The 22,080-nt window shown below is 37.6% G+C and overlaps 1 protein-coding gene across 3 annotated transcripts in view; it reads left to right on the top strand.

The window, feature by feature from the left end:
- Positions 1 to 22,080, top strand: part of thsd7ba (thrombospondin, type I, domain containing 7Ba) — a 301,550-nt gene that overhangs the window by 60,770 nt on the left and 218,700 nt on the right. For all 3 annotated transcript variants that reach the window (XM_036139542.1, XM_036139541.1, XM_036139543.1), the window contains exon 2: positions 17,286 to 17,622. The gene's annotated coding sequence lies outside the window, so the exon portion shown is untranslated. The remainder of the gene's footprint in view (positions 1 to 17,285; positions 17,623 to 22,080) is intronic.

Below are 22,080 nucleotides of genomic sequence, written 5' to 3' on the forward strand. Positions count from 1 at the left end.
TGTGAAAATTGCTTCATCAAAAAAAAGTGGGGAAAAAAGTAACAGAAGTTAGAATTTATAACTCTCCTGTAGTTAGGCCCGCCTGATGTTTCTGCTAATAATTGCTCTAATCAAAAGGTTGTCGGGAGTTTAAAATCCTGTTGAGTATTTAAATTCATCATACAAACTTTATGATTGTGGAACAGTCATCAGAAATCCAATAAATGGACTCTGTAAAGAAGGTTAATTTGTCCAACCTAGCTGTGGTGCACTGAGGAATCCTTTTCTGGTGCTCTGATGGAGAGAGAAGGACAGCACAGTTTGGGAATGGGTTGTGGTTAAGCTAGTGAGCGCACAACCACCACCTGCGACAGAAGCTAAAGAAAAGTTTTATATCTGTAGACCACATTCATAATCTGATTTTGTAGAAAAGTCCATGATTTTTATCTCCGAATGGGACTGTTAATAAGATATGCCTGTACAACCTGCAGCATTTAGTGATTTAAAAATTGCGCTCTTAGAATTTTGAGAAAAGAATTGTCAGGTCATGTTTTGTTGATATAAAAATGTCTTTGATCTCTGCCCTGATTATGCTGTGTTTGTGGCTGGATACCTGCATGCTGATGCAAAAATAGGTGCAAATTGCTCCAAATGAATGCATTTGTATTGGATCTGTGCTTTCTGCTTTGTAAATAATGTTCAAAAATGTAAAAAAAAAAAAAAAAAAAAAAAAAAAAGCCATGCCAAAAACTTTCAAAATGGGGATTTATTTTATTCTGGTTACGTAAAACAGTTCAAAACCATGGGTGTTAGGAATGTAGGCCACTCTAAATTGCACCTTAGGTGTATTTATATGCATGCATGGGTGTCTATCCTAGATTATATTAAGAACTACACCATATTTGCATGTCTTGTATACAAGGGCTAGATAACCTATATTTAAGAAAAAATATTCTGTGCCAATGGAAAGGTTTTAGGTCAACCCATTCTGTTTTACAGACTGACGGGAGAAAAACTGGGATCTTCTGTACGGCAGTTGTACTGGATTAGAACTCAGCCTTTTTTAATAAAAGTGATTTATTTTTTAAAAAAAATTTAACTGCAGAACTGAGCAAAACCTGAGACTTTTGCACAGTACCATGCATAAAAAAATCATTTATGTACTGAAGGAGGTTAGGATGAGAAATGTCTGGTACCCTCCAAGCATGCCTCAGGCCACAGATCAATAGTTCACATTTCAAGACTGTGTTGGAGATTTTGTTCTTGTCTCAGAGTTATTTAATGAGACTGACCTCATTGTTTTTTTGTTTATTTTATTGCTAGAGATTTTAATCTTCATTTGAAATATGGATAACACTAAAAGTGTGATAAAACAGTAAATACCAATCAATGGAATGCCCTTTCTAGCTTTGGTTGAATAAGAAAACATTGAGCTTAATTTGTTTTGCTGATGTGAAATGTTGACCTTCGCTCCAACAGCTGCTGGTATGGTCACTAAAAACAGTATTGATTTCCTCTTAGTTTTGCCTTTCATTGTTTGAAACTTGCTAAAATGCAAAAGGTTCAACACCTAAACGTGTCAAATCCTGACCAGGATCTAAATCATACAGGGGATAAATTCACAGAAACCCCAGTTCTGGCAAACAAAAAAATGCAACATCTCTTAGTTTCTCTTTATCACAATCTTTTCGGAATCCCAAGAAGCCCTCACCAATTTTCTTTTGCTGTCCTGATGAATGGAAAGGAAGACATTAGGAGGCTCCATCAGCCTAATACGAGGGCTCTCAACTGTTGCTTACAATGTTTTGTAAATGTATTCATATCACCATAACATTTTCTTGCTTTGTCAAACTACAACAATGAACTTCAAACTATTTTATCGGTACCTTTCTTTAGAAAATAGAAACCTCAACAGTTATTATCCTCAGTATAGCACTGTGCAGGCTTGAAAGGAGGGTTAGATGGCATCAATGAAAATGTTTAAGTTCGAAGTTCGTTTAGGTTATGAGACACTGACAGAGTGGATGGAGTTTTCCTCTCCACTGTTGCTTCATGCTTGCTCAGTATGGGGGATTGCTGCAAAGCCATTGACAATGCAGACGACTCTCCCTTTGGCTCTATGCTCTTTCATGAGGAGTGAATGCTGCTTGTCAAGACTACTGGGTTTCCTTAGAGAGGAAACTTTTTGACCAATCTGTATAATCTGATTGAATTTGACTTTGTAAAGTGCCTTGAGATGACATCTATCATGAATTGGCACTATATAAATAAAATTGAATTGAATTGAATTGAGACAATACCGTGAATTTTAGGCATCTTAAACACAACTGTTCTGTCATTTGAAAATGGAAATGGAGCGAGTATAGTATTATAAACCTAGCAAGACATGGCTGCCACCCTAAACTGACAGGCTGAGGAAAGAGAGCATTAGTCAGAGAAACAGTAACTCTGGAGGAGCTGCGGAAATCCTTGACTCAAGTAAGATAATCTGATGGCAACTGTTTGTGTGTCATTCCACAGTTCTACCCTTTATAGCAAGGTCGCAATAAGAAAACATCTGTTGGAAGAAACACAAAAGACGTCATGTTGGGAACTTGACAAACGGGAGGTACCCTGGCCAAACTTGAGATTTTGGTCTACATGGTGCTATGTATGAAAGAAGAGAAGACTCTAAAAAAGAGAGAGCGTGGTAATTACTGTAATTACATTAGGTATGTTAAGAAGTGGCGGTGAGTGCTATTTCTCTCATCACTGAAAATGAACAAGCAAGCATTTTCTTAAACGAACGACTGTGCAAATGAATTAATTAATGAACTGATGTGGAAAAATTCCTGACAAACATGGTTAAAATAAACTTGTGAGCTTAATGACAATCTAAATAAAAATTATTAAATACAATAGACAAAGATGCTTTAAGGATCTGCATTGCTGCTTCCTTTCCTGAACTTTAATGAAAACCAGTTTAAGTCCTATATGAATTTATTCAAAATATGCGGGTGGGTGTTTCATCAAAAGCTTGTAGCTGTCGGTTGTTTTAAGGAATTTGATGCAATCCCTGATAGATTTTCAAATGATTGTGTATTCTTCCAAAGAGTTGAGAATTGAATACTGCTCTGTGAAATATGCTCACACAAAAGAGCCTAATTGTCATTGCCAAAACAGAGCACTTAGTCTCTTTTGTACTATCCCCCTACATAAACACCCATATAGTGCATGACAAATTGGTTTCTATCTTCTCCATTTCCTGCTCATCAGCGTTAGATGACACTGACACTTGTGAGTGATGAGAAACCTGCAGTGATGCAGTTTTTTATGTTGCAGAGCATATCATCTGGGTGCCTTTTACATCTGGGTCAGACACTGCTTAAAAAAAAAAAAGTATATTTACATTTTGCTGTAGCACCAGCCAAAGCATTCATGCTATTTTTGGATTTCTCATTATTTTAAAGTAGTCATCTAATTTTGCTTGGATTTGACTGGCAATATCAGCCTGTAGGTTTTAGGTAACTCCCTTTTGGCACACATAGAAACCCTTCTGAAGTGCTTATTCTCTTAAAGGAAACTGGATCAATAATGTTAAAGTTTGAGCCCTTGGGCATCCATCAGTCAATACAGGTAGCTATTTTAGTGTTTCTTCTCTGCCCGAAACCATAGTTCCCACTAAAAAGAACAAAACCAAGTTTTCCCTACACGTCAATGGATCCACTTTGATAATCTTTGAAACAACAAACTAAGCATTCAGTCTCTCAGTGCTCCTTTAGTGTCCAGAGACCTTACCTACTGGCACAAATGTATATCTCTGCCGCCCTGAAACACTGAGTTCCACAGTGCTTACCCTTATTCTTTAAAAATATGAACTCGGGAGTTTAGACTTTTTTTTTTTTAAGGTGGAAACGTCAGTATAAACAATGTCTGTATAAACAAACTTGTGTTCTACTTTTTTTATTCTTTATGTTTTCATTGGACTTTTACGTAATAGAAATTGGCAAGTGCATATGTTGGATGCTGTTGGGAGTTTTTCTTTTTCCTTTCTTTGTTAAAAGAAATTAGCTCTAGAAAATGAGATCCTTTTGTCCGTACTTTAAGTGAGAACAAGCCTTCCTTTTCCCCACGCGTCTCACAGCTTGGTTCCTCCGTCATGTGCTCAAGTTGTCCCTTTTCACCTCCAGTTAGTTTCCATGCATTGCTTTTGAACACTGTGTTCTTAAAGCATTGCCTATCAGGTTTATTTGTAGTTCTGTATTTTCATAGGTTATCCGAATAGTCATTGAATTCCTAAATGGCATGCATTTCATTTCATTATACCTGATCTTTCCAAATATGGTTCTGAATTTGTTTGGCAAACTTTGCTCTTGTGAGAAATGACCCTGATCCACCATATTATGTCTTAAAAATAGTCGGCAATTTTTCAAGAAATGCACATAAGATACACAAGTATTGTAATGAGTTGAGAGGCTGCAGTGTTGATTAGATCAGTGAAAAAATAACTTAAATTTTCTTCTGTTTAGAACTGAGAGAATCTGGAAGGCTCTAACAATGCTTTGGGTAGAAAGTAATTTATTATTCTTTCATACATTTTAAAAAATACACAAGGACATTAAATTCATCCTCTCTTCTCTTCAGGATATTGAGAAAGTAGAGCTTTTGCTTAGATTTAAGAGATCACAATTCACTGGCAGAAGTGATATTTTCAAAACAAATTAGTGTAACTCCATGGTCAGCAATAATGTCCATCCTATATTCTGCGTTCAGCACCATTGAAACCAATTATTGTACTTGGTGGTGGGTGGTGGCAGAGCTGGCCTGGGGCATAGGTGACTAATTCACCGTAGCCCTCAACAACACTTAACCGCTCAGTTATTTTCAATCTTAGGATTCATTTTTTAAAAATACCAAATTAACCTATTTTTACGTTTGCTGTTATGATTTAGAAATGGGTTTTTAACATATTTTAAATTATTTAAACCATTTGTTTTAGATTAAAAATAATGAAATGACAAACATGCTACAAGCATATGTTCTCATTTTAGTAATTAATGTAGTAAAAAATTATGGTGCACATCCTCTCTCTTGCTTTTGTGTCTGAACAGAGATTTCCAGCAGGCTGTAACAGTTCACAGATATCACTAAATAAATGACAACGAACTGTTACTTGTACCAGTAAGTGCTAGATCTGTATCAAAAGACCTTTCACTGGACAGAACTGAGAGGGAAAATAATTAAGTTGGAAACATAACCTTCTCTCCACAATTTATTTAATATTTTATATGAATGTCTTTCCTGTAATGCTTCACCATCCTGTCTGAACAAGAGCGATTTGGCATGCATGGTTTGGATTTTAGACCGTCATCCTCCAGTCTAAAACACACAGTAATACTTCTTTATAATTCTTTGAGACATAATAGAGACTAACCAGAGACATTGAGTTACTGTTTACTTGAGCTCAGGTTTAACATAAGCAGAAAAACCTAACGGGTTGTTAAAGTTTCAATTGTCTTACATACGGAGAAAACTTTTTCTATACATACGTCTATCATTACTACAGTCATAGACTCTTAGCACAAATATTCCAAGACATTAAGTCTCAAGAGTGTTCCAAGGCTAGTATTACTATCAAAGTCCTTTCATTTGTGTCTAAAGTTATCCCCTGAAACAAAGAAGCTGAATGTAAGCTAAGGAAATGGACGTTAAAGATGATTATACAAAGGCACAGAAAACACAGATATATTCACAGTAATCAATGCTGAATGTCTTCCAGGTAGATTTGAAGTTGTTTTGGAAAAAAGGAACAGTTTTTGACAAATGTTCAGCCTTAAAATCAGATAAATTCAAGTGGCCTTTTATATCAGTCCTACATTTAGATGGTTAATTATAAAATGCAAAATCACTGAAATAACTGAAATTCAGTGACTCTCATTACTACAAAACTGGCTGCAGTAAACACAAACGATTACGAATGGTCGACATTAAACCGATTTTAATGGTCCTCTGGTGATTGGGTGCCAGGTTTGACTAGAAGTTGTTTTTTCCGCATCAAATTCTGTTTTGGACCCCGTGCAATCAGCGCTGCAGCATTCTCCATCCCTTTTCTTCTTGCATCAGTTTTAAAATCAGATATGCTCCACAGCATCAGGACACATATTTTTCTTGGAGCACAAGAGACAATAACAACCATATGCAAAAGAAAAGCTAAATCCTCGTTTATGAAACACCTGTTTCAATTCGTTCGTGTCCTGAACAATCTCTGTTGCTTCTGTTTTGCATTTTTTTAACTGTGCGTGCGCATGCATTGCCTAATTTGTTACGGCCTTATTGACTTCTTTTTTCAGCCTTCCATGCCTTAATCTAAAAATATGTGATTCTACATCCCTGTGCAAATTCTCTGTTAACCTGGCCATGGCAACAGCAAACAGGCTTAAGTCGGAGGCAACCAGACAGACTTCCACTCAGTTTTTCTGAAATCATTTCTACACCTATCCAGGAGTCTTTGTCAACTCTGGTGTCTCGCACTTGAGCTCACACTTTTGACAAAAAATCCTGGATAAGTGTTGAAACATTTTCAGAAAAAATTGAGCAAAATTCTGGTTACCTCCGTTCAGATTCTACACCACAAATGCATCATCTGTATGCATAATTCAAAGTAAACCATTTCCTTCCATTTCCATCTCAAAAGAATTCACTTTTTGCAAAATCGAAACCTCTGGATATTTGTTCCTGTGAAGGCTGTTACACCTTTTGAGCACTTAAAATTACAAGAAGCTTGTTGTAACACTTTAAAATTCATTTGAAAAACGATGTTGCAGCACAACATTTTTAATTAAACACTGAAACCAGGAGTTCGGTTTCCTCATGCATGCAACATTGTCTTGGTCTAACATGGGGGCACCTTCTGGACTTTAACAACCATCTCAGTTTCTTGCTTTTGAATAAATAAAGAGACTTCACATCATGTCTACTTATCACTTTCAGCAGGGCTTTAATTTCACCCATGATTCCCTTCTTCCTCACATATTTTCCCCTCTGCATATTGACTTTTTCAGGGTTTCAGTCAACTCTGGATATCCTCTGCAGGCTAAGCAAGTACCAGCTCCTCCTCCAGCCTGCCCACACACATGCACATGCACACACAAACACACACTCACACATACAAGTAAATACACACCACCACTCACCCACCCACGGTGCGTTAACAGTTATTTTCCAGAGGGACACCGTTTGCTTCAGGGTCCAGGTGTCTCTGGGAGTGCTGACCCATGTTATCTGCCAGCCTCAGCAAGCAGGCCTCCTCAAAAATTAATCCTGACGCCGTCACGCTGCTCCTCTTTGCTCACATTGATGGCTCCCTTTCTGGGCAATGATCCCCTCTGGATCTAAGGCAGTGGGACTTCGATACGCTTACCTGCGTACTCCAGTCCCATGAGAGGAGCCTATCAGTTGGAAAAAGGGAGACAGAGTGACCAGGATTACAGCCATTTTTGTGTTAATTATAACCTTCTTTTAATGAGAGGCGAGGCTGGGGCAGGAACGCCGGGTGGAACAGCTGCCCAACACAAATCTGATTATCTGGGACAGATTGGATTCTCTTCTAACCTTTCTTTTTCCTGTGTTCCCCTTTATGTTCACTAAATTTGTAGCACTATTATCTTGTTCACTTATTCGTTTATATTTTATACCCACATTATTCTGTCTATGGTCCTGAGGGTGGAGGCTAGATGTCTCAGAATATTGTAGAATTGGGTAAAACTATAAAGACACATCACTTTTTCACATTTTTTACTTTTTGACATTACAAACAAACTTGAATGTATTTTTTTATTATAGAGTCTCAAAAGAAGGACATAATTGTAAAGTGGAGGGAAACTGATAAATATGTTTTATTTTCTTTTAAATGATAATCACAAATCCCTGGCTTCCAGTTTTCTTTTTATACCACTAAATAAAATCAAGTGCAGCCAATATTCTTTAAAAATCAACTGTTTAGTGATGTAAATTTGTAACGCCTTTTGCCTAGAAATGCATCTATAGGAAAATTTGGGCCAAAATTGTTATCCAATATTATTTTGCTGTTATGTCTAAGAACAAATTTTTTACGCACACATTTACGTTTCTGGGATGATCATATTTTGTACAGTTTTGTACAGACCAAAAGGGGCACTGGATTATAAAGCGCATTAAAAATTCATTGCAGTGTAGTAGTTGGACTACACTGCCGTGTCTAACATAAAACCAAAGTATTCATAACTTTTATATAGAACTAACTTACTTGGTTCATCATTGCTAGCGCGTACTTCGGGCACGGGCTGCCTTACATGAATGCACTTCTAGTTTCAACATTACAGTCAGGCAGTCTTGTAGACAGCTCAGGGGTCCGATCAGGTAGTGACACAGTGTACCGTAATGCTCCGAATATCCATTGAGCGGAGTGGCTTCACAAGTACGGTAATCATAAGTAAGGTGTGCATTTTAAGTGTGCCTTATAGTCCGAAAAATACGGTATGCCAACAACATTTTTGAATGTGGCTTATATGCCAGACTTACACGCTGCTTCTCGTATGTCTTCTTTCAACAGCGTGAGAAATTACTACACTGCTGACATTGTATATCTGCTTCATTTACAATCCCCACAATCTTTGCTGCAATGCATTCCTATCAAAGTCTCATGTCCCCCTCACCCTCTCCCTCCTGAAACACTGGCACAAAGGGCAACTATATGGGAATAAATACTGGTCGTTATTAGCCCAGCTTTTCTTATCGGACCAACTTCTATATGTTAAAAAATGGCTAACATTGGCCAATACCGAAGTTGATACTGATATATTGTGCATCCCTACTTTAGCCCTTTTGAGTTAGATGGAAGAATACATTGTAAAAAATATCCATATTGTTATTAGTAAAACAGTTTATTGGTGGTGGGGATACTGCTTACAGAAATTAAAAACTGTCTGATTGTTTGCAATATTTTGCATCATAATTATGATATAAAGTTTCTGTGATATAATTTTGACAAAGGCAATGTTTTTTTTCTTGTACATTATATTGCATTTTGGCTAAGAATGTGTAAAATGTATTTAGCAACATATGTACTGAATACAGCAGGTTTGTTAAAGAGATAGAAATAAAAGAAATGTATTAAAAATTTAATGTTTTCATTGTTTAATACAGCTGTTCTACGAAAGACATTGAGGTTTGATAGAGAACATTAGTGAGCAAGAAGCATCATGTATATCACAGACCACACTAGACAGATCAGGGATAAAGTTGTGGAGAAGTTTAAAGCCGGGTCAATATTTACGAATTTAACAGCGTCCTGTGAGATCTCTGAACACTATTAAATCCATCATCTCAAAATGAAAAAAGGATGGACCATATGAAAAAAGGATGGACCATATGAAACCCTACAAAGAGGTCGTGAACCCTTTGTAGGATGCACTCTTGCTGTGGGAAAGTTTCTACAGCATCATAGGAAGATGGCCGGAGCCAAATACTGTACATTTCCCATCACAATGCATTACTTATGCATTACTTTGTGTTTATGTATAAAAGTTTGTGCTTGTAGCTAAATGTAGAAAAGAGGTATGAATAGTTTTTGCAAGGCAATTTATTCCTCAAAACGGAGGAAAACTTATTATGGTGCAGCTTTTGTGCTGCAGTTGTTGCACACTAGTTTAATTTCCCAGATATATTTCCACGTCTTTGATGAAAAATGTATGTTGGGGAAAAAATATTCAGTGAGAATTATGTAGCTAACGAGACGGTGCTCTCTGACTTTGTTTTAGGCATTGCATCAATTAGCGTCAGATTTCTCCAAAGGCCATTGAATCATTTGCCTGCATTGAGTAGGGGAAAGTGTGTATGAGAGGAAATGGTGCATGACTATCTCGATGTGTAATTTTACACCTTTCATATGCCTGAAGCCGCTTTGGTGCATCAATGTGCGTTCCTCTTTTTAACATCCATGTCTGTTAACATTAAAATACATCAACATATCTTTAAAATGCATGACTGCTTCTGGCTTTCTCGGTTTCTTTTTTTTATATATATATATAAAGATATGAGGCTGAGCTGGGATCAGTCACTCTGGGCAGTCATTCCTTTCTTTTTTTATAGGTCTGAATTTGAAAGGTGTAGCAGAAGGGATAACGTTAACTAGCATTAACTAACCAAGACTGACCAAGAATTTGTAAGATTTATTAAAACGTGTACTTGGGCATCAATGCCTATAAATTTCATTCATGTTATTACATTTGCTGTGACTAATGTGATCAGTATTCACCATTTAGAAGGCGTCGGCCAGGATATTCATATGACAGAGAGCAAAAATACCTTGGTAAAAATGCATCTCAGGAGCTAAGAAAATAAGACAAATTCTTGGTTTCAAAATTGAATATGATTTTCAAACTGTATATTTATATAATCTACCAAGATATCTCAATTCTCAGGATATGTACCTTCTGAAAGTGCTATTGACAGCTGGGGGAGCAAAACAATAACATGGTTTAATAGGGATCCACTAACACTGTAGAGCCACTGAGAGGGAATACCTGAAATGGAGATGCTTACCTTCTCCATCAGACTTTATGGTAAAAAGGCCCAAAAATACTGGTCAAAATGGTTGTTGTATGTAAGTGAGATGGTGGAATCAAACAATGCCCCTTTTTCATTCTTTTTCTTCACTTATGCTCTGTACTGTGACTGTGGTTTAATGTCAAACAATGTGGCACGTCTAACACAAAGTCACAATGGAAACCACGTTTAAATAATTCCTTGCCTCTAATTGAGCCATGCTTTTATAATACCTTCCACAATGGCACCTTTTCCATTCCCAATGTAGGCTGGACACCATTATTCCACTGTGCCTAACTCTCCTTACCTTTCACCATGCAATATTGTAATTCACTGCTATTTAGAACAATATTATTGTCTGCTTCCCTTTTGTTTTCTTTTTTTTTTGTGTGATCATCTTCAACCCCCCTCTGGGAACACGGAGCTGAAAATAAAATTTTAATAAAAAGCATTTCATGGATGAATTGCTTTAATTTAAAACTGAAAATTAATAATTGTTTAATACAGTGACTATATAACACATATTGGCTGATACAGCTATGACAACGCTATATTTGAGGTTTATTTTACTGTTTTTATTCTGATTTGTACAATTAGTAAATGTGCTTACTATGCAGAAAACTATAAATGTTTATTCTCTTTATATTATAATGCAGGTATAAAACATGATTTATAGCTGATGAGTCAGTCTAACTGCAATGGTAGCCAGTCTGTAGTTAGCTGGAAAGCAGATATAGTGTGTATAGCTTATCAATTGCAGTTTTAAAATTAAGTTTACCTCATGTCCGCACTTTTAATTATCTTGTTACTTAAATGTACTATACAAATAAACTTGCCTTGCATTAAAGGGCATCTTTCATTTCAAACACATCAATGCGATGTATAAAAAGCATTTTTTTTTTATCTAAGCTCATATTTTGTGATATTTCGGGAGTCTATCTATCTATCTATCTATCTATCTATCTATCTATCTATCTATCTATCTATCTATCTATCTATCTATCTATCTATCTATCTATCTATCTATCTATCTATCTATCTATCTATCTATCTATCTATCTATCTATCTTAGATTTAGTAAATTTGCTTACAATAAATGATCCTCAAAATATCTTAACCTAAAGTAAATGCCGTTCGCTAACCAACAGGAGCCCACACATCGTCTGTGTCTTTTCTTCACTCCAAATATAATATATCCCTACAGTTGTCATCTTTGTTTAATCATGGGCCATGCTCTCTGTTAATGAAAGGAAAATAATCGTAAAAAGGTATAAATGGGGCTACAAAAAGGATCTTTAGTATTTAAATTGTGATTTCCCCCCCCCCCTTAAAATTAGCATGCATGCTATAGTCGAGCACTTGGATTTAATTGTTGAAATTGTATTAAGCACCCAATTTAACCTGGCTTCTTCAGGGTTATGAGTTCCTAACTCCCTGAAACTCCTGACTTTCTGCTGCTGCAGCTGGGCGAAGTCCTTATTGAAGTCCCTATTGATGCTTTTACACCTTACCTGCATTATTATTTCCCTCTCATCGCTTCCTGACTGGGTTGCCATTTCTCATTCATCAGGAGTGAGACTCAAGCTTTTTTTTTTTTTGGTAGATCCAACCTATACTATTACAAATAGTTGTTTTTGCCAAGGACATAAGTATTAAGGGTATAGTTGGTTATTTCTCCAGAAGTTTCCCCAAGTCCCTTTTAGAATAACTGCACATGTACAAGACCGTCTTATCTGCTCTTCTGCTCCTCAGGGGGATTGTGTGAAAAAATCTCCCAAATCCCATCTGGTCTTATTTCTTTCTACTGAGGCCTTCCTCTTCTTTTCATGAAATTGTATGTGGTTTGGTTCTTGCGACTCCCAGTCATTTTCAAAGCATGCGGTGAGAGCAGTGGAGATGAAATGAACGGCTAACACTGAAGCTAACCGGATACATACAGACTACAAGTGTTCATGATCATCAAGCAAGCAGAAACTAACAAGGAACGTGCACGTACACTGGCGTTTCATGAGCGTGTAGCAATGATTGGCATGTGAGACGACCAATAAATAAGGCAATACCCCCAGAACTCATGGGACAGAGGGGGGCGTGGCCAGGACCAATCCTCTGACCAATCCCTGCCATTCGGACCCAATGACAAGGATTGGTCAGACGTTTTACAGACCTGCGGCTCACAGAGGTGTAATTTTTTGTTCCCTTTTCTGAGTACATAGTGTATTGACTACTCTCAGGACAGGACCGTTTCACCCAGTATAACAGTGTTTCTGAACAGGATAACCACCTATAGCTTTAAGCATAGAACATTTCGTGTCGTATGGTAATTTGGAAATGCAGTAGCATTTTTGCAATATCTAGTGGTTGAATCGATCTCAGCAAATATCATGAGCCATGCATGTTGATGGGAATGCTTTACACTTGACATCCCATAACTATGTTAAACACTCTTATTTTGTAGAATGAAAGAAACACCTCGCTTAAAAAAAAAGCTTCCCTACTTGCCTTAATATAAAGTTAGCAAGTTTAGCATAAATTGAATTTTCTCAGACAAATTTGCATCTATCTGTCAGGGTGCATACCATGCTTACAGTAGCACACTGCAGGAGAATAGTTCGGTGCGTATGTAGTAAAACAAGAGACGTGTCTTTTAAAATAAAAGCTGATGTGTCAAATTGTATGCAGCATATTCAGATATGCAAGCAGAACCTCATGCATGTTGGAGTTCCACTTTGCATGTGGTTGTCTGTGGATAGCTGAATGTGCATGTATAGTCTAAAGGGAAAATCTATATTGATCTGTGTACTCTGGAACTGCTACGTACTATTGTGGTGTTTCAAATGTGATGTATGAAAGGTTTACGGCAAATTTGATTGACAGTGGTGGGAGATTAAAGTAACATCAGGGGTATAATTGGTACAAATATGTTTAGAAGACTAAAATGAGCTTTTTCTTACCGTTTCTTCCGCTTGGATTCAAATCTTAAATGTTGTGTTTTCATAAGCAGTGAGTGGAAAACCATTATAATATACAGAAATTAAAGATTTAAAACATCAGTCTGTGTGTAATATACAGTATGTGATGTTTCACTTAGTTACTGAGACAAATTAACTTTTCAACATTTACTGTTCTTCAGATGTCAGGTGCATTCACCTTCTATAGGGTAGTACAAACCTTGGTTAGGCAGGTTAAAGCCTGCCTGCCCTGCACCTGCAAAAAGGGCACATACAGTACATTTAAGACATTTAATTGACACTTTTAACACAGTTAATTTTAAAGCTAGTCAGAACATTTGAAATAAAGTGCAGAGATAGTAAGTAGAATTTCAAAGTAGATTTGAGCAAATCTCCCAGTCTTGTGAGTTTCATTTTAGTGAAGTGATCTTTGTTTGGTGGGCCTGCATGTGTGCAGCTTATTTTAAATTCTTCCCTGTTGGTGTCAATCCTGTTTTTGTCTGCTTGCTTAACTAGCCATAGCCCTGCACCTGCAGCACAGGCAGGCGGGGTGAAAGAAGCACAGTATGTTCAAAACAGCGATATACATGCAGCTGATTGAGTTGATAACCCCATCTTCAGGAGCAGCTGCTTTCGGAAGACGGACTGTTTGAGGAACCGCTGGGACTGAGATACCCACCTCTTTCAGATAGTGCCGCATGCAACATCTCAAAAGACTGGAAAAATGATTTTCAGTATCTAAAAAGAACTGCAAAAAGGCCTGTATTGGCAACATGTGGGTTTTTGGCAAAGCATGGCAGCTGAGTCACATTTGTGCCTTTTGTAAAGAAACAGTTTAATGAAGCATTCCAGATTTCAAATTTTGTCATTTAAATTTGAATAGTACACTTTAACTGCAAAACATTTGAGCTCTTATTCTTAAACCAAAACTTAAAATTAACCTTGAGATCTATTCATGTCAGCATAAGACTGCAAAGGTGGTTTTGAAATTCTGTTTCCATTGTGCACTTAATTCAGCAAGTAATGTAGGTCTTCATTTCCCAGAGTGATGCAGGTTACAGAAATACCAGCTTCACCTTGCTGGCTGTCTTTATAGCTTGTCATATTTGAAAATAAAGATCTAAGCATTACATTGGGAATAGTTTGTCAGCTTCTTCTTAAGTAAATTGAAAGCAGAAACAGAATTATTTTGCAACCGCTTCTGTGGGAAACACCGTGAGAAACAGTCTAAACTAAACACGTATACCTGGCTTGGTGACACGGAAAACAACCAAGATACTGCAAAGCAAAAGCTGTTATTAAGTAAAGCCAGCTATTCTGTAGACTTCAGACTACAGGGTGAAGTCAGAGCAGTTAAATAAAAGCCACACAGCAAATCAAAGTAGAGACGCTTCAGTTCAATCCGGTTCTGGTATCTGCTGGTACATATATTTTCCGATCCAGAATGCATTGCTGAAACATTTAGTTATTTTTGGTCAAGGTGTTGTATAGGTTAAAATAAATAAACCAAACAGCCGCTGTCTGTTAAAGTACTGCGACCCTTGCCCACATCTTTAGCTGCATTCTTATTTACAAGATTTATAATTAACACAAAATTTCAAAATTATCCTTTGATGCCTATAGTTACATTCTTGTGATTTCCAGGGCTGCTAGACTTGTGCAGAGGGGTCACAAGAGATTTTATCAAAATGCAACAGGTTTAAAATAGTAACTTTTTAATAAATTTTGAGACTTATTCAGTGTGTAGAGGGGCAACAGTGGTGAAATGACACAAAAAGCAGCTACAACAATTAATATGCTATTGAATGCCATTAACAGGCACATTATTTAAAACCAGAGGCGACAACATGTCACGTTCATAGAGAAGTGCATGTTAAATTAAATTAGAATATAAATTATTAACACTGTTTTACGTACATGTGGTACAATAAATTACACATGTACAACTGGCTGTGTAATGATTCCTCCACCTCATCCAGGTGATGCATGATTTTAAGTGCATAATAACAGAATGGAAAATTTAGCAACATTTTTGAGAAAGCCAAGAAACCAATTTTGTTTTCACAAATAGGGTAAGTGTTTATCAGGTTTTGAAGCTGCAAGCTTCAATTCTGTAGTCATCCCAATGCCAAAGAGCAACTAAAAAAGGCTCCTTCTTGTCTTTACAATACATGTTTCTTGAATCCCAAACTGTGTTTTAAAGAATGTTTTCCATATGTAAATTTAGCAATTTAATGCTTGATGAGTGTAACTATTTTAGATTTCTGGAGAAAAGATGACCAGATGCAATAAAATAACAAAAGAGCCCTTTAAATTCAGCATCAATGAGAAGCTACAAAACAGCTAAGTGGTGGTATTCTTCCAGTCTTTGCAGATCCAACAGAGCAGAATGAAAAGGAATTATTTCAAAATATGTTCCAAACATGCATATGAAAGGGTGTCAATTTTAAAGAGCCAACCTTCATATACAAAACTTAGAATATTGATTTAGTTACTTCCCCAGATAAAGTAACATTTTGACAGAAAACAGACAGATGAGAAATATTTTGCCATTTTAATATGAACACATTTTGTCACACCCCAATAATATACACCGTTGTCAAATTATTTGTCCAATCATGAAGCCAAGTTTAAAATATTATACATGCTCACCCGTCTCAATAAAAGTAAATGACAGCATTATTTGTATGTGCTTCCAGCAACTAACCTTGTCAAGACGGGCAATGGAAACTAGATTCACTTGGTAATAACATACTTCAGTGCCAAGTCTCATTATACACAGGAAATGTAATTATGGTTTGCCAAGAAGCTATCTATGAGGTAGAGTTCACAGTGAGGTTTCACCAAATAGTCCGACATAAATAGAGTTTGACTATAATACACAAAGTAAGTTTAAATTGACTTTTTGTTCACTGCTGAAATTAATATGCATGCATCTGATTGCTCCATCCACAATAGTAACTTTTGTCCATGCTGTTTGTTAGCCAGATGGAAGCCAGAAAAGCAGCTGCAAGAAACTAGCTAATTTGAACAACAATAGAACGGCAAGGAAAAAAAAAAACCTTAAAAGCCTTGAGTAATAAGTTCTGGGTCAATGGGATCTGGGAATCTCATGGCCGTGAACAATCAGGTCAGTCGGAAAGCAGACTGCGGAGCTGTTGAACGTACAGGGGGGTGGATGAGACCTTAGGCCAGAGGGTGTTAATAGAATCAGTTTCTTGCGGGTGAGCTCGACGAACAGTCTCGGCTGCAGGGCTGACAGTTAATCACCAAATACAAAAGAGCAAAAATCCAAAAGCTTCAACTCCTCTCTTTGAGGTCAGAATGTGTTTTAAAGGAATAAATATTGGAACACCACCTGTGCTGTTTTTAGAAAAGATTCGCAAACACCCAGTGCTTCATTAATATGATGCACATGTGACAGGAGTTGTCTCCATGTGTTGCAGCAGTGAGACTAAAACCTTAAAGCTTAATGTTAGTTCCTGTTTTTTATATGCAACCACTCTGTGTGTAGTGCACTAAGGCGAAGCGATAGATTGAATGAGAAAACCAGATGAGTGAATTGCAAATCATTCTATAGTCATATTTTTAGGCCAGCTTCTGCTGATGGTTGGCAAAATAAAGGACACTGAATTCAGGATCATGAGCATCTGTGATCCATTTTAAAGACACAATCTTTTATTGATGCTTGTAGCGCTCCAGCTCTCCTGAAACGAGTTTATGTCAACAATTTCACTACTCTCTGGTCAGATGTTTATATCTGTTTTATTTCTTCTCTGTTTTTGTTCTCCTCAGACCCTTTACAGCTGCCCATGCTGGTTGGACCATCCCCAGTCGGTACTTGAGCGAGTGGGCGCGCTTGACAGAGTTAGCACCTCGAAGGTGCTTGCTGCTGCAGGAGGTGTGACAAAGTCCCAGCCCACCACACATTGATTCGTACCAGATTAAGCTATTGCACGATGCTGCAAGCAGAAGGCTCGGCACAGGCGATTTACCGCTCCCGCCAGACCTAACATCTTCAGACGCCTCCTCTCTGTTCGGCTAAAACCTTCTTGGGAAGGACTGCCCAGAGTCATCTGCAACTCTACTAACGAAATCACCCAAAGGGATGACTGGAGGTCCCCCTACAAAGGTGGAGTGTGTTTTACATATCATGCATTGTTCCAGAATGGGGCTGGTGCCTAGAACCAGCACTAGGCAAGAGGCATCATGTATGATAAAAATCTAAAATTTAATGCATTGAATGTTTTTTTTTTTTTTGGATTTACCGTTTTTTAAGAGGCTAGAATAGATTTGTCTTTTTGCCACCAGTACTGTGAATTTAACCCATTTTTCTAAGTTGGAAAGAAAGAGAATTGTAAAAGTAAATATTAGCTCTTTTTTTTAGCTTTTTAATTTTATTCTTCATTTAAGCTAAGTTTTGACTAAAGCAGAGAGATAATGTTTCTTAATAGCAAGATGTACAAAACGAACTGGAAAACCCAGCGATCAAAACAGTCTGCGACTAAACAATAGGGGCAATTTCTATGTTGACTAATTATATAATCCTGATCTATCTTTTAATATCTCAGGTTTTAAACAGCTTCTTGCTGAGGCAGTTTTCGCACCGTTGAGAAATTTTATTTCAAGCTCACTAAACTGAAGGCACATAATCAAAGTCTGGAAATCATGCGAAAAGGCAATGGGATTTTAGCACTGAGTCTGAACACTTTTTGATTACAGCATGAAAGCAACGTGTCAAGTATGATGATTTATACCGTATTGGCAGATCAAAATGTAAAATAAGCATAATATTTGTACGTATTTCGGTTAAAACATAAGCCTCTTTCTCGAAACACTTCTATGTGAGATAAATGTGTCTTTAGCCAACTTCATGTGTGTTTTGAAATGCAACCACAGGAGTAGAACTTAGCCGGCCCCTGCGATGCGCTTCACCCAGCAAGCGAAATAGTCACAAGCCCACATCGGCTGAATTGCCCAAGTGGAAGCCGGCTCCGGAGATCAAGGGGTGATGTAGTGATGATGCATGGTCCGTGCAAACAGCAGCAGGATTTATAAGTGAAAAAAATGAAATCCTTTCCGACAAGAAGAAAAATAACTTGAGAGATACACTTTAAATTTGAAGCCACTGCTCAGCCAACACCAGGATTGTTACGCTCAGTTTGTCCACTATGATTGTGTTGAAAAGAAGAATGTGGGGGGGACTACCGATTCAGATTTCCTGGATAGCGCTGACGTCTGTGGCACTCGATGCCTCCTGCTGTCCTGCAGTGCTAGCTGGGGATTTTTTTATTTTAATTCACAACTGTGCGGGACATTGCCAACTTAATGTGTGTGTCAATGATGAGAGGAAACCCAGAACCGGTGGGGTCATGACCAAAAGGTTTTCTGAAAGAGGCTCTACACCCTCTTAACATTAAATGTCTAGTAAACAATCTCCTTCACTCATTTGTGGACCAGATTTACTCTAATTTTATCTGAGATAGTAACTGGCATTTTAAATTACATTTGCATATTTTTAAGGCTGTGAATTAGATACGGTATGTCCGCAATACTAATGCGACTCATTTAAAACACCAAGGTTAAGTCACTCTGTTAACATCAGTCCCAGGTAGGATGAGTAAAATAGAATACTGTGTTACATCAGCATTCATGATCTACAGAAGTATAGTGATTGTTTTCAGATTTATGTCCCCTACCAATGACACTACGGTATCTGTTTCTCTTGACAGCAACAGACATTTAATCCTAACTTTTGATGGTTAGTTATAATATGCTGTTTCGACACGGATTAACTAGTTTACGACAATGGATCCCCCTAAACGTGCACAGCTTTATCTCTTGTTTCTGAAGGTATGTCTGACAAAAGAAAAAAAAGGCTACATTTGTCAAGAAGCACTCTATCTGCTGATGATGTCTTCCAAGCGCTAGACTGTCATTCTCTCTTTTGATGTGGATTCTTGATGATTCAGCTCATTTCAGCATGGTCCCACTCAATTGGGTACCTGGAAAAAGGCTTTCCACCTGCTTCATACACTCAGAGCTTGTCTTTGAACATCGAAAATCATCACTGCGAGTTTCTAAGCTGTTCGCTGTGTAGCGTAAAACACCGGTCTGCTAGCTGTGCACAGGTAAATGACTGTTGATTTTTCACATTTTGGCTGTACAAAACCAAGCACATCAGGCAAAAATGGGTGCATCCACTGTGAAAAGCAAGACAATAGAACATCAGGAATCGGGAAGTCGTTTTAATCAGGATCATTTAAAATTGCTGGTCAGAACTCCGGGGGAGAACTTCGGATCAGTAAACTGTTGTAGTTAAGCTAAATGTGAAATTCATCTTGTTCTAAACTTGATGTTAGATACTTTTTATCTTATTAAGCTTTAACTGATTGACCTAGCGACCTATGATGGACTGGCAACCCATCCATGGTGTACCCTGCCTTTCACTCAGTGACTGCCGGAGATAGACAACAGACCGGTCATTATTTTACCAATTTACTGCACATGTTGAAATCCTGTTTTGGTGTCCAAAACTGTATGGATGGCACCCTCCTCATCTTTAACGAACATACTGCTGTTAAGTCTTCTAAAAAGTTTTACAAAATTTTAAAATGCCTGTCGTACCTATTAAAGCTAATATGGGCTGGCTCCACCACTGCTGAAGGACTACATTAAATATAGTATGTTTGCTCCACTTGTGAAAGCAAAATCTGTCGAGCTCTATTTGGCATTAAGACATCAATTCTTATTGCCACATTGCTAGACAGGACACTGGGAAAAGAAAATATATATATATATATAGTATGACAGCATCACGGACCACTAGAGCCATGAGTAGAGGAGATTGTGAGGTACCTGTGAGGAAAAACTGCATTTGGTCAAAATGTTCTTCCATACAAGCGCTGTGTGCAATGCAACAGTCTGCCAACTTTTGTAAGGGAGGCTTCAAGTTTTACAACATCCAAGAATTATCTTAAGGAATGGTTAACATCAACTCAAACTTGTGAGCATATTTTATAAGAACTCAGATCGATACTCAGGGCATGTACAATACATCTCACACTTTAGGGTATGTGCAGTATATCTTGCACTTTAGGGCTAGTCCAAAGTTTACCTAAGTGCTACAACTATTCTTCTAAGTTTATCACTGCGTTATTGCTCCTGTCTGTCTTTGTCCTGAGTCTATCTTGTGTGTAGTTTGCTGTTGTGAGTGACCCTAACGTACTGTTTCTGTCTGGCCTGTTTGTAATATACGTGTCTAATGTTTCTTTTATTTTAAATTTAATGTTAACATCAACCTGTCCAGGGACTACAGATTTAGCCAGTGACTACAATCTGTCTTATTTATATATGCTATGTATGTTCATCAATAGTTAATCAGTACTGTCCCTTTTTAAATAAATACATTTAAAAAAGTTTCAATCACCCAGAATTGCTGACGTTGGTTGCTCTGCTGCTGTGGAGTATAAAAATAGCTCCATCTCATAAATGCCTCCAGAGTGACTTGGAATAGTGAGCTTTGCGATCTTTCTATACATTTTCAGGTTAACGACTTATTAGATTAGCATAAAGCTATGACTATGAAGTAAGGTGTAACCAAAAGCCCAGCTTGGTAACTTGCAAGCTAGAACATGCTCTGTGGGGAGCAAAACCAACTTAGCAAAACAGAAAGACTAGAACTATAACTGCAACATAAACACAAATAAATTCACAAGCCATATACACTGCAAAATCATAAAAAGGAAAATAACAAACCCTATAAAATCAAAGCATCTTGCATCCTAGTTCTTTCTGTGCTTTCATGGTCATTCCTTTCGGTGAATGCATCATGGAAGAAGCAATTACGGATGGAGTAGGATGGATTGCTGTGTCTTTATTGCCAGCAATTAAAAACAATTAAATGCACAGCAATGTGGAAAAATACTTACAGCCTTGTTAACCCATCCATACTCAATGCAGAGCACATAGACGAGACGGGAACGGAAACGTGAATATACACAGGGACGGAAGAGTTGTTTGGCTAAACGATAATGTGGAAGTCCAGAGAAGAAGGTTTCATCTCTCATGTACAGTGTGGACTGAAATGTGTTTGTTTCTGCTTGAGCAGAACAGAGCATTTGGCTTATTTAAAGAGAGGCTGGAGGATTGCATGTTGATTGCTTAGAACCTTGGCAAACCAAATTAGCTTTTTGCTTTTATCTGGAAACCTCTAATCAAACCTTAATTGTTCTGACCAACTGTGATACTGAGAGTTGTAGAGTTCTGCTCATCTGTTCCCTTATGATAACTGCAGGATTCTCGCTAGCTAAGTCCAGAGAGCTGGCACCAAACCAGGACCACAGGAGACAGGGCACATTGCATTCCATCAGATGATGGAGTTTCCAATAGGATGCACAGCATCATCTGAGCCATGCTGCTGATCTCCAGGTTTTCTTCATCCAGTAAGAGCCTGGCATAGTGCCTTTGACCCAGATATTTAGCTGCTCAAGAGCTGGTCTTTCCCAAAAATGAAAAATAGCCTGTGTGCTTCTTCATAGTGCCTTTCAAAGTATTTGTACCCCTGGCATTTCGTCACTTAGAACCGCAC

The sequence above is a fragment of the Fundulus heteroclitus genome, chromosome 7 (genome assembly GCF_011125445.2).
Source record: "Fundulus heteroclitus isolate FHET01 chromosome 7, MU-UCD_Fhet_4.1, whole genome shotgun sequence".
NCBI classification, from domain to species: domain Eukaryota; kingdom Metazoa; phylum Chordata; class Actinopteri; order Cyprinodontiformes; family Fundulidae; genus Fundulus; species Fundulus heteroclitus.